Below are 10,436 nucleotides of genomic sequence, written 5' to 3' on the forward strand. Positions count from 1 at the left end.
TCTTCGTTTTTGTGAGTAAAATACTAAATAACCTTGAGTTGTCTTTTGTCATTCCACTAATGTGATTTGTACTGTCTCACTGAGGTTTCTTGCATAGTTTAAATATTTCACTCCTGAAGTTAAAAAAAAAACCCAACCAAACACAAAAACCCTTCAGAATATCAAGAACAACAGTACACTGACTGTAGCAGAGATTCTTCACAGACAATAGAAAAAAATCTGCCTTAAAGTTGCCTAAATTCATTGTTTCTTTCATAAAATTGAATGGGAAGTTCCAACAGGAAAATAAAATTTATTGGCATAAAGAGAGAGATTTTGGTAAAATAAAAGAAGAATAATAGACTCATAAAATGTTAAGGGGTTGGAATGTAAGGTAAAAATGTCTAGTCTCAACCATGCCTGACATGGGCAGGGGCACCTCCCGCTAAACCCCGTTGCTTGAGGCTTTCTTCAACTTAGCTTTGAACATTGCCAGGGTTAAAGCATCAACAACCTGCCGGGCAACCTGTACCAGTGTCTTACCACTCTCACAGTGAAAAATTCCTTCCTACCATCTAACCTAAATTTCCCCTTATTCAATCCATTCTACTATCTGGACAGTTCCTGAACTAGTGCCCCTCTCTATCTTCCCAGTCGGCCCTTTTCAATACTTGAAGGTTGCCATGAGACAAAACCTTCTCCAGACTGAACAGCCCCAACTTTTTCAGACTCTCTTCACAGGGGACGTTCTCCAGTCCTCTTGTCAAGTTTGTGGCCTTCTGGACTTGCTCCAGAGCAGTTCCATGTTCCTGGGCTGGTGGCACAAGAACTGTACATAGTGCTCCAGGAGAGATCTCAGGAGAGCAGTACAGAGGGGGAGGATCACCTCCCTAACCCTGCTGGCTGCACTGTTTTTGATGCAGCCCAGGATTCCATTGGTTTTCTGGGCTGTGAGCGCACACTGCTGGCTCATGTTGAGTTTTATATCAGCCATCACACCCGAGTCTTTCTCTGCAGGGTGGCTCTCAGTCACTTCTTGCCCAGCCTGTGGGTGTGTCTGAGATTGCCACAGCTCAGGTATAGGACCTTGCACTTTGCTTTGTTGAACATTGTGAGCTTCACACCGGCCTGCCTTTTAAGCCTGTCAAGGTCCCTATGGATGGTATCCCTTCGCTCCAGCACTCTGACTCCACTGCACAGCTGGGTGTTACAGGCAAATTGGCTGAGGGTGTCAGACCAGTATTCTGACTTTGGAGATGGGCAACAATGGAAAGAACAGTTTGTTACTGAAAATCTTTCCAGAAACCTTTTAAAAAATATGAGCAGAGCCATTGACTAAGTACATGATTACTCCAAAAAAAAAAATAAAAAAAAATTTCGCAAATGAGGAAGTATAAAGTATTTAACAGAGATTAGAATTATGAAGCATGGCAGCTGCACTCAAACCTGAAAATTAACGTCTGCTACACAGATTTGAAGCAAAAGAGCAGCATAAAATTCAGGTCTGTTGAAGAAGTCAGCCTTTTTCCAATGAAAAGTAGAAACCTTATGATAAAATGTATTCAGGAACCAAAACAGAGAGTAATGTCCAAATAATATTTTTATTTTTTTGAATAATTATTGATAATCCTTTTCTTTCTGAAATTGTAGAAATTAAGTTTTTATGGCAAAAAATGAAAAGCAGGTAATAGCATACTTGAAAATCCTCAGCATACAGAAGTCAGTAACAAATAATGAACACAATATGAAAAGTATAGAATAAATTCCCTATTAATCAGAAAGTGTAAAAATATCAACTAAAATATTGGTTTTTAGATAGCAGGTGATTATATCCTCTAGAAATTATTGTGGTAAACGTAGCTAAAAAGATAACAATCAATAATTGTCGTGTGAAAAAACCACTGCTTTTTCTAGGTATTTTACAATATTTTAGTGAATTGAGAAGATGATATGTATAGAGTATTAAGACATGAATAAACCATTTGCAATTCGGGAAATTTACTTTTTGGGCTCCTTTGAATTGGTGCAATTTTTGCCAATTCTTTGAATATTTATGCTTTTGATTCCAACAAGTGATCAAATATATAAGAAATAGATATATAGACAAATAAATATATAATAAATAAATATATGATGAACAAGTACAGTAGTATCTAGAAGCCCAACTACTTTCAATGGAGAATTTCAGTGTCTGCTGTAGCTGAAATGAAGAAATGGATATCAAAGACCACCATGACACAACCAGTCATGTTCTGTCTTCTTTGACTGGAAGTCAGTCATGATTAACGTTTTGATCACAGTGTTGCACATTTAAGATAGATGAGGTTACATTTTTCACTCATGCAGACTGTACAGACATTTTTTTGAATGCTTTCACACTTGCAAATTTTGAAGCAGAATTTAGCTCTCACAGATTAAACAGCTGAATCAAGAACACAGTGACAGATTTTAAGCACTTGACAGCATGCTACTGCTACAGAGAAATTCTCATAAAATCGGTCAGCCTGCAAAGGCAATAACTGAAAATTCCAAGGAACAAATCATGGCCATGAGAGTTACCAAAAGTTAAGTTTATTTTTAAGATTGGAATGTTGAAATCTAAAGCCTCAAACCAGTTCTTATAGATAAATAAATAAATAAATAAAAGTTTTCCTCATACCAGAATAGAGAAGGAAGTGATTTCGGTGAAGGCTTTATATTGCTATATTTATAGAAAATCCAACGAATCATAATTCTTGTATACTGGAGATAAATACATTCACAAGTTAAGTGTCACTGGACAAGCAAGTCTGGCATATGCATTTTTTTTTTTCTCAAAGTTCCCCTGAGGAAACACTGTTGTAAGCTGGAATTTTCTGCTTATATATTTTCAGAATCCAAATATTTCTGAGGGTTTTTCCCCTCCCTGAAGCTCTTGTGCATTGACATTCAATTGTTAGTTGTGCAACGCTATATTCCTGCTGAGGTCAATGTACCCTCCTCAGAAGATGCTGCATTGCTGATACCAGGACTGCTGGCACATGTGATATATCTGTAAGCGAGGCTGTTATAATAACCTTCCAATGCTGAAAGGGTTATGAAATGCAATAAGCACTTCATAATTGCTGTATTTCTTTGCTTTACTCCAAGGCTTAATTATCAGATTTACCTACTTTTGAATTTTTGTTGTTATTAATGGAGTTGTTGTGGAAAGTGTTTGATGGAAGACTTTTTAGAAACATTCAACTTTTACTTCAGGGAAAAAAGCCTCATGTTTTTCTACTTTAGCTGTTATAAATAACAAGGAGACTGACATTTTCTTGTCACTCTTGTAATTCTTGTACACCCAGAAGATTTAACCTCTTTTAGGTTATATAAACATATCGATAGAAAAAAGATATTTAACGGTTTCTAAAAGCATAAGAAGTGAAAGCATAAGAAAACCGAAGGGAACCGAAAAATGGAGAAAGGCAGCTACCTTTGTAAAGAAAAGAGATGAGTATGAAGGCTATTTAACAGTACCTCTAGCTTATATCTATCAATTCATCTGTCTAAATATATATATATGTGTTTGCATATGTGTCTTTGTGTGTGCAGCTGAATAAGATGTGCTCCAAGAACACAGGTAAAATATTCCAACAAGAGATGGGCAGTCAGTCCACACGACCAGAGCAGAGTGGGTCTAAAGGACTTCCTGCTCCCAAAATGTGCTAGCCTGCCCATCAGTTCCCCAACTCCTGACCTTCACACTTACTTAGGCTAAAGCAGAATCAAAGTGGAAACATGGACAAAATGCTTGAGGAGGTAAGTGGTGTGGAATAAATGAGTTAGGGATAGGGGAAAAGGAAAATACAGAAGGCAGAACTGTGAGTAAAGAGAGTCTCAACATGCTGCATTCTACCAAAGGAGATTATATTTTGAAGGATGAATGATATAGCCTCTTAATGATGATGTTTATTAATTTTGATAGCTTTGTATGCTTATTGAATAATAAAAAAAATCAGGCAAAAGGATTTTTTACCAGGCTAGTTCTTAGTTAGCTGAAATTCTATTTTCTCTGATGGATCAAAAAAGTTAATTCCTTTGCATCTGATTAAGCACATACATATGTATAGGGTCTGGGGTCAATGTGTTTTTTTCCTGAGATGACCACAACTTTAAACCTGTGTTTAGGACAACATGGCAGCAAAGCTACTTTTTGTTTTTTTAAGATACTTGAGCGATAAGTATCACTAACTGAATTGCTTTGTAATTTTGTCTGGACTATTTAAAACATTGGAACAAATCATTAAAATAAATATAATTTTTCAAGTAAATAATGAATTTACTTTTTTACAGGAACATAGTTCAAGGTATTATATAGTTCAGGGAAAAACATAATAACCAAATATATAAAAAGGTGATGCAATGGACATGGAAATAATTATTCTTCATATGCATAGAACAAAAAATATAATCTGCAAAAAAATTAATTTATGATCCATGTGGGGGGAAAAGAAATAAAGAAAGCTAACAGGGACACTATTTGAACACTGTAAAGGGCCTACAGAATTGTCATTATTTTATCAAGTATTTGGACAAAATTTAGGCCATTTCCCTGCGAAGAAGTTATAGTAGAACCTTGTTTAGAGGAAAGGAATTAAATAATCTCATGAGGAATCTTCCAGCTCCACTTAATTCCAAGTTACAAAGCAGGAAATCTGTACCTCACATTCTGGTGACATACCTACCTACTGATGTGATACTTGTAATTTTGAACTTTTCATTTTTTATTCTGTTATTTCTGTTAGAAAAACACAAAAAGTGGGGTTTTTTTGTTGTTTTGTTTGTTTGTTTGTTTGTTTGTTTGTTTTGTCTGTTTGGTTTTTTGGGGGGGTTCTGTTTTTTTTTATTTTTGTTTTGGTTTTTGGTTTTTTTTCTTCTTTGCAAAACAATATGAGAAAACTTGAAATCTCAGTTTAATGTCACTTAATGCTGCAACTATTTCCCACTTAAGCTAAAGGGTAAATGAAAAATCTTTGCTATCATTAGAATGATACATCACCTCTACTTTTAGTGTGGTAAGAGGTCTAGCTACTACAGCTTAAAAATACAGATGAATAGGCTTTAGATTGTATCAAGACTAAGTGAATTAGATGCCAAGAATTTGAATTTTCAGTATCTAGAACATTATTCAAAATGGGGTTGTTTAGGTTGTTTGTTTGTTTGTTTTGTGAGGTTTTTAATATGCAATAAGAGCGTTTATTTTTTTTCCTAAATCAACAGCTACTTCATATCAATTTGTTCCTGTTAATCAGTAATCTCCTACAAAACTCTGTATGAGAGTCAAAACAATTCTGATGTTCAATGTTATGTTTAGATATTCATAGCTTGACGTGAGACCTTAATAAGAATGGCAACAGGATTTTAAATTAAGGAATCTGAAACTAAGGGATACTAGAGTTACTGGTCTACACTACAACACATGAAATTATACTGAATAGCCAACATTAAAAGACAAAATAATTCATAAATAAAATAATATAAATACTATTGTATAATAGTATAATATAATATTGTATAATAGTATAATATAAATACATCATTATATTATACATATTGTATAATAGTATAATAATATAATAATAATAATATATACTATATAATAATAGTATAATATAATATTGTATAATTGTATAATATAAATACATCTTGTTGCTTTTAATAATTCACAATGATACCTTGAAGTGCAGCAGAATTTTTTTCCTTTTAAAGTAATTATATATTCAGATATATATAAACTCACATGTTAACACAATCTTAATCTAGGAATAAGTTTGTGAGCATTCTTCACATACATAAGGATTTTTAAAGCGTAAAGAAACAACAAATCTTCCTTAATTTTTTTTTTAACCCACAAAAGCCCCCAAAAGACTCTCAACTTCAAAATTTTAAATGAAAGAATATGAAGCACTTTCTATTATTAGCATAAATGAATCACAGGAACTTGTGTAGCAGTAACCACTCTGCCTAAGCTTCCCCATGTTCACACTGTCTTCTAGAACACTACCAGATATCCCTGAATTGTTGCCATTAAGATTCAGGCAAAATTAATCAGGGAAGGGTTTTTTTTTCCAGAATATTACTAGTCTAGGACCTGTCATGTGTCAAAATTATGGGATTACTATCAGTGTTGTTACACATTTCAACAGCAACTAAACCCAAACAACCCACCCCCTCCAAAAAAAATCTGCCATATTGACACAAAAAACAGACACGGCCAAACCTCTTAAGCACCATAGAAACGATGAAAAATACAGCACATTTCATGACTTCTGAAGGAATCTAACGCATCCCATCTGCTCTCATTTAAAATTAATTTAATACTGTGAAATGATTAATTGAGAATTACCTATGGACTCATGGCAGTGGAACTGCAGCTCTTTACAAGCAGAAAATAGAACCCAAAAATGTTTTCTCATACAATTTAAATTATACATGATCTATCTTTATCCAACGATGGATCAAATAGTTCCTTCACACACATGTGTTTTCAATTTTTTGTTTGTAGGTAATAATATGAGGCGTAGGGGAGGAGGAAGGTGAAAAGAAAGATCAATTTTTTAATAAGCTGCCCCTCAGAGTGTTATTTCATTCAGATCTCTGAGACAATATTATTATATTAACTGCAAAGCTTTATATATATAGTTTGATTTGTGTCAAATTAATATACTTGGCTTGAAAAGCTTTCAAATCACCTCAGTTCAAGTATCTTAGTAGTAAAATTGAGAAAAAAAATATAAAATACACAAGTCTTGCTGAAGATATTTCTTACTAATTAATGTATTTTTCAGACACTTTGTAATGGACTGTATACTCCCACATACCACCTGCAGGACCAATGCTAGTCAAAAACCGTCTGCTTTACGACTATAGTATTCATTCTTATATTATTTATGTGGTTTATTAGAAAGAAAATCCCTAATTCAATGTTATTCAACTAATTTAATTACACCTAGCATAAAAAATGCATTATTAACTATTTGTGGTTTTGAATTTTTCCTTTTTAAAATAACTTTTCAGCAGGAATATTTGGGATGGGAAATTTTCCTGTAAAAGTAGTAGCAACCAAGACAATTCAAGGCCAAGTTGGATGAAACCTTGAGCTCCCTGATATAGTGGGTGGTATGGGTTCCCATGGCAGGGGAAGGGTTGGAACTAGATGATCTTTTAAGCCCTGTCCATCTCAAATAATTTTGTGACCATTCTTCTGTTCAGACTGCAAAACAGAAAATAGTATGAAAGCAAGCCTCTCCTGAAAATTGAAATTCAGTTTTCTTTGTGTGACTAATGGTTTCATCTCTAAAAGCAAAGCAACAATAGGAACTTCTACTATATCAGAAATTCAGATTTAAATAGATCACAGATCACTACATGGGATTAAGTTTAAAAGTTGTCTTGTACAAAACCTCACTGCAATACAGAAAAGCAATTTTTTCCAAGGTAGCTACTTCAAAGTTGGGCCTTACTCATCAGGTTAGAGCAAAGTCCAGCTGACCACATGCATCACCCAGTTGTAAATCAGCAGTATGTATACTCAAGATTAGAACTTAATTCTTGAAATGGTATGTCAAGTAGAATCTATAAAGGAGCAACTTTGCATGAAATAGGTTGACTTCATTACATGGACTATAAATACAAAAATGAATACTAGGACATTTAAAAAAAAATAGCTGAAAAATTAGAAAACCTGTAGAAATTAAGCTGATAAGAGTGATCAATACTTATGAATATAAATTGATAGTGTATGAATGTGTCAGTAATTAACATTTATATGAGTTAATATGGTCACACATGTATTCGTGTACACACTTCAAATACCAGAGACAGAAGGAGTTTTAGATACATTTAATCCATCAGTTATGGACTGGAAATATAAATATCCAGATGTCATTCACAGAGGCACCAATGGGACAAGAAGCCTGTCACACATTTCTGTAAGATGAAGATAAGTAAATAAGCCAGAGTGATGGAGATAAGCAGCTTTGATTTCTGGAGGGCTTTTTTTCAGTACAAAAGGAGGTATTGAGAAGCAGTTTGTTGAAAGATAAAGTATAATTAGACAAAAAAGCAGAAAAATAACCCCAAGCTTGATGCAATTTATAGCTTAACTGAATTCTGAAGAACTTTTCAAACGGAAGATCTTATTTCACAAGTGATGAGCACTTCTGTACTGCATAATACTTCCCCTTATTTAGACAACATTTTGATTAACTAACTTGTTTTCATAACACGAGCAAAAATTAGGATTGCTAATTACTCTGAATTAACAAAGGCAATTAATATATACATAATATACAATAACTCAGGGAAAAGTGCTGAATTTTTTTTACTTCAAATATTGGAATTAAGAAGAGAAGGTGCAAATTTTCCGTTTTATGACACCTTGCCATAAGTATGTTATGATAAGCCTATAATAATGCCTTGCTAATAATTAATTACAGTCATATTTTGTATCAAGTTAGTTAGCACCAAGTTCCGTTAGTTCACTGATGAAGAACTCCTTAACCTTGTTGCTGCAGAATCACGAATTGGAAATGCTTGCATTTAGTTGAGGACATAAGCCATAAATCTTAGTGAGACTAATGAGGATCAGATACCTAAGTACCTTCTGTGAGGTGTTGTAAGGATTCAGATCTTGTCTACTCGGAGCAAGGGAGTATAGTACAAAGCTTTGAGTTACAATACCAAGCACTAGGCAGATGTGTTGGTTCATCCTTCTGAACTATCATGGTAGTGAAGAAAAATTAGAAAGTTCATCCTGCACTCTGTAAAATAAAGAGGGGCAAACATGGAAAAGAAGCAAAAAAAAAACCCCAAAAAATAAGCAAAGAAATGTGAAGCAACTTATTTGTGAAGCAACGTATTTTGTGAGACTAAACTGCCCTGCCTCTTCTGCAGACTTCTGAGCTGGCTGCTTATCCTGTCCTTCATCCCTCCCATGCTCTAGAATGTGAGGATAGCCTACCCTTGTGTTGCTGAGAAACAATGCTTTATGTAAAAGACAAAGCTATCAAATGTGACTTTTTTTTAAATGCAATGATGTAACTAAACTGATACTGAGTTGTTTATTTAAATTTCTGTTTGTTATTTTTTTACACATTAAAGCCTTTAGTTTGAGATAATAGTACTATGAGAATTAGGCCTAAACTCATTAGAATGTATTAAATTTAATTTAAAATATAAAAGTATGAAGTAGAACATAGCTGCTGCCAATATTTTAAGGAAATCAGACTAGTGAACTAGTAAAAGTCACTGGGTATGCAGACAGAAGCAGTCTGTTGAAGTGCTAAACCACTCCTGACAGCATCTGCTCCTTCTCCAGGTGCAGAGAGAACATTTTATTTATTCCAAGTTTTCTAAGTAGATCAATTCATTGACTAGTTCGCTCAGACTTGAGGGACCAAATCAGAAAGAAAAAGCAGTAAAGCAATTTGTAGGTTATTCCAGCAGACTGAGAGAGCAAAAAGATACATACTTGTTCTAAAACCTTAGGATAAAGTAACCAGAACTGTTATCTGATCCTCCATTAATAATCTAAATATACAATCTGGAAAACTGAAAAACGGTTGCATTTCTACCAAGTTCTGTAATCCCAAAAGACAACAATCATCTCCTCAAATATATTTTCCTTTTCATATTTCTAGAGCTTCTTATATGCTTTCTCTCCAGTCTTTTTCTTAATTTCAAAAGTAATTTTAATTTTCCCCCTCATGTACAAAATGGTTGCTGCTTTTAAGTAATACTGAAAACTCATGAGTGATATTGATACCATTTCTTCACTGAAGTCCCTGGCAAAGATCCCAATGAAAAACAGTGATGGGGCAAGATTGATTTCAAGAGTTTGTAAGAAGTAATTTATTGAAATCTGCTGATGCAAAAATGTCATATAATTTTTAACTGCAGTATTACGAAAGGAAGAAAAGTTCCATATTCCAGAAAAAGACATAAATTTCACAGGAAAAAGGGAAAAAAAGTGGATTTGGAATGAGGATCAGACCAGGACGAATAGCCTCACTCTTTGAAAGCTGCCAAAATTCCCAAGCCAAATGGAACTTTAATCTGAAGTGAGCAGGAAAAAAAAATAGAAGTATATCCAAAAACTTGTTGAGACCTGGAAAAATAATGTGAACAGAGAAAGTTAAATGGTGTCACAGTATGTAGAAAGTGATTTAACGTGCCTCTAGTTAAATAGTCTCAGATGACTAATAACCTTCACTGCAGTACACTGAATACAAACTTGGATCAGGTACAGCCTGAAAACACCAATTGAGTTTTGACATTAATTAAGGGTATTTAACGTTGATCTTTAATAAAGAAGTTTACTAAAATGAGAGTGGATAAGAGGTTATTTTTTTTAGATATCAAAAAGATCTGGGAAGATTAAAGCTAAGAATATCCCTTAGAGTATCTTCCTTTTACATGAAGTTTTGCTATGA

Source organism: Sturnus vulgaris, chromosome 3, assembly GCF_052056855.1.
Source record: "Sturnus vulgaris isolate bStuVul1 chromosome 3, bStuVul1.hap1, whole genome shotgun sequence".
Lineage (NCBI taxonomy): Eukaryota > Metazoa > Chordata > Aves > Passeriformes > Sturnidae > Sturnus > Sturnus vulgaris.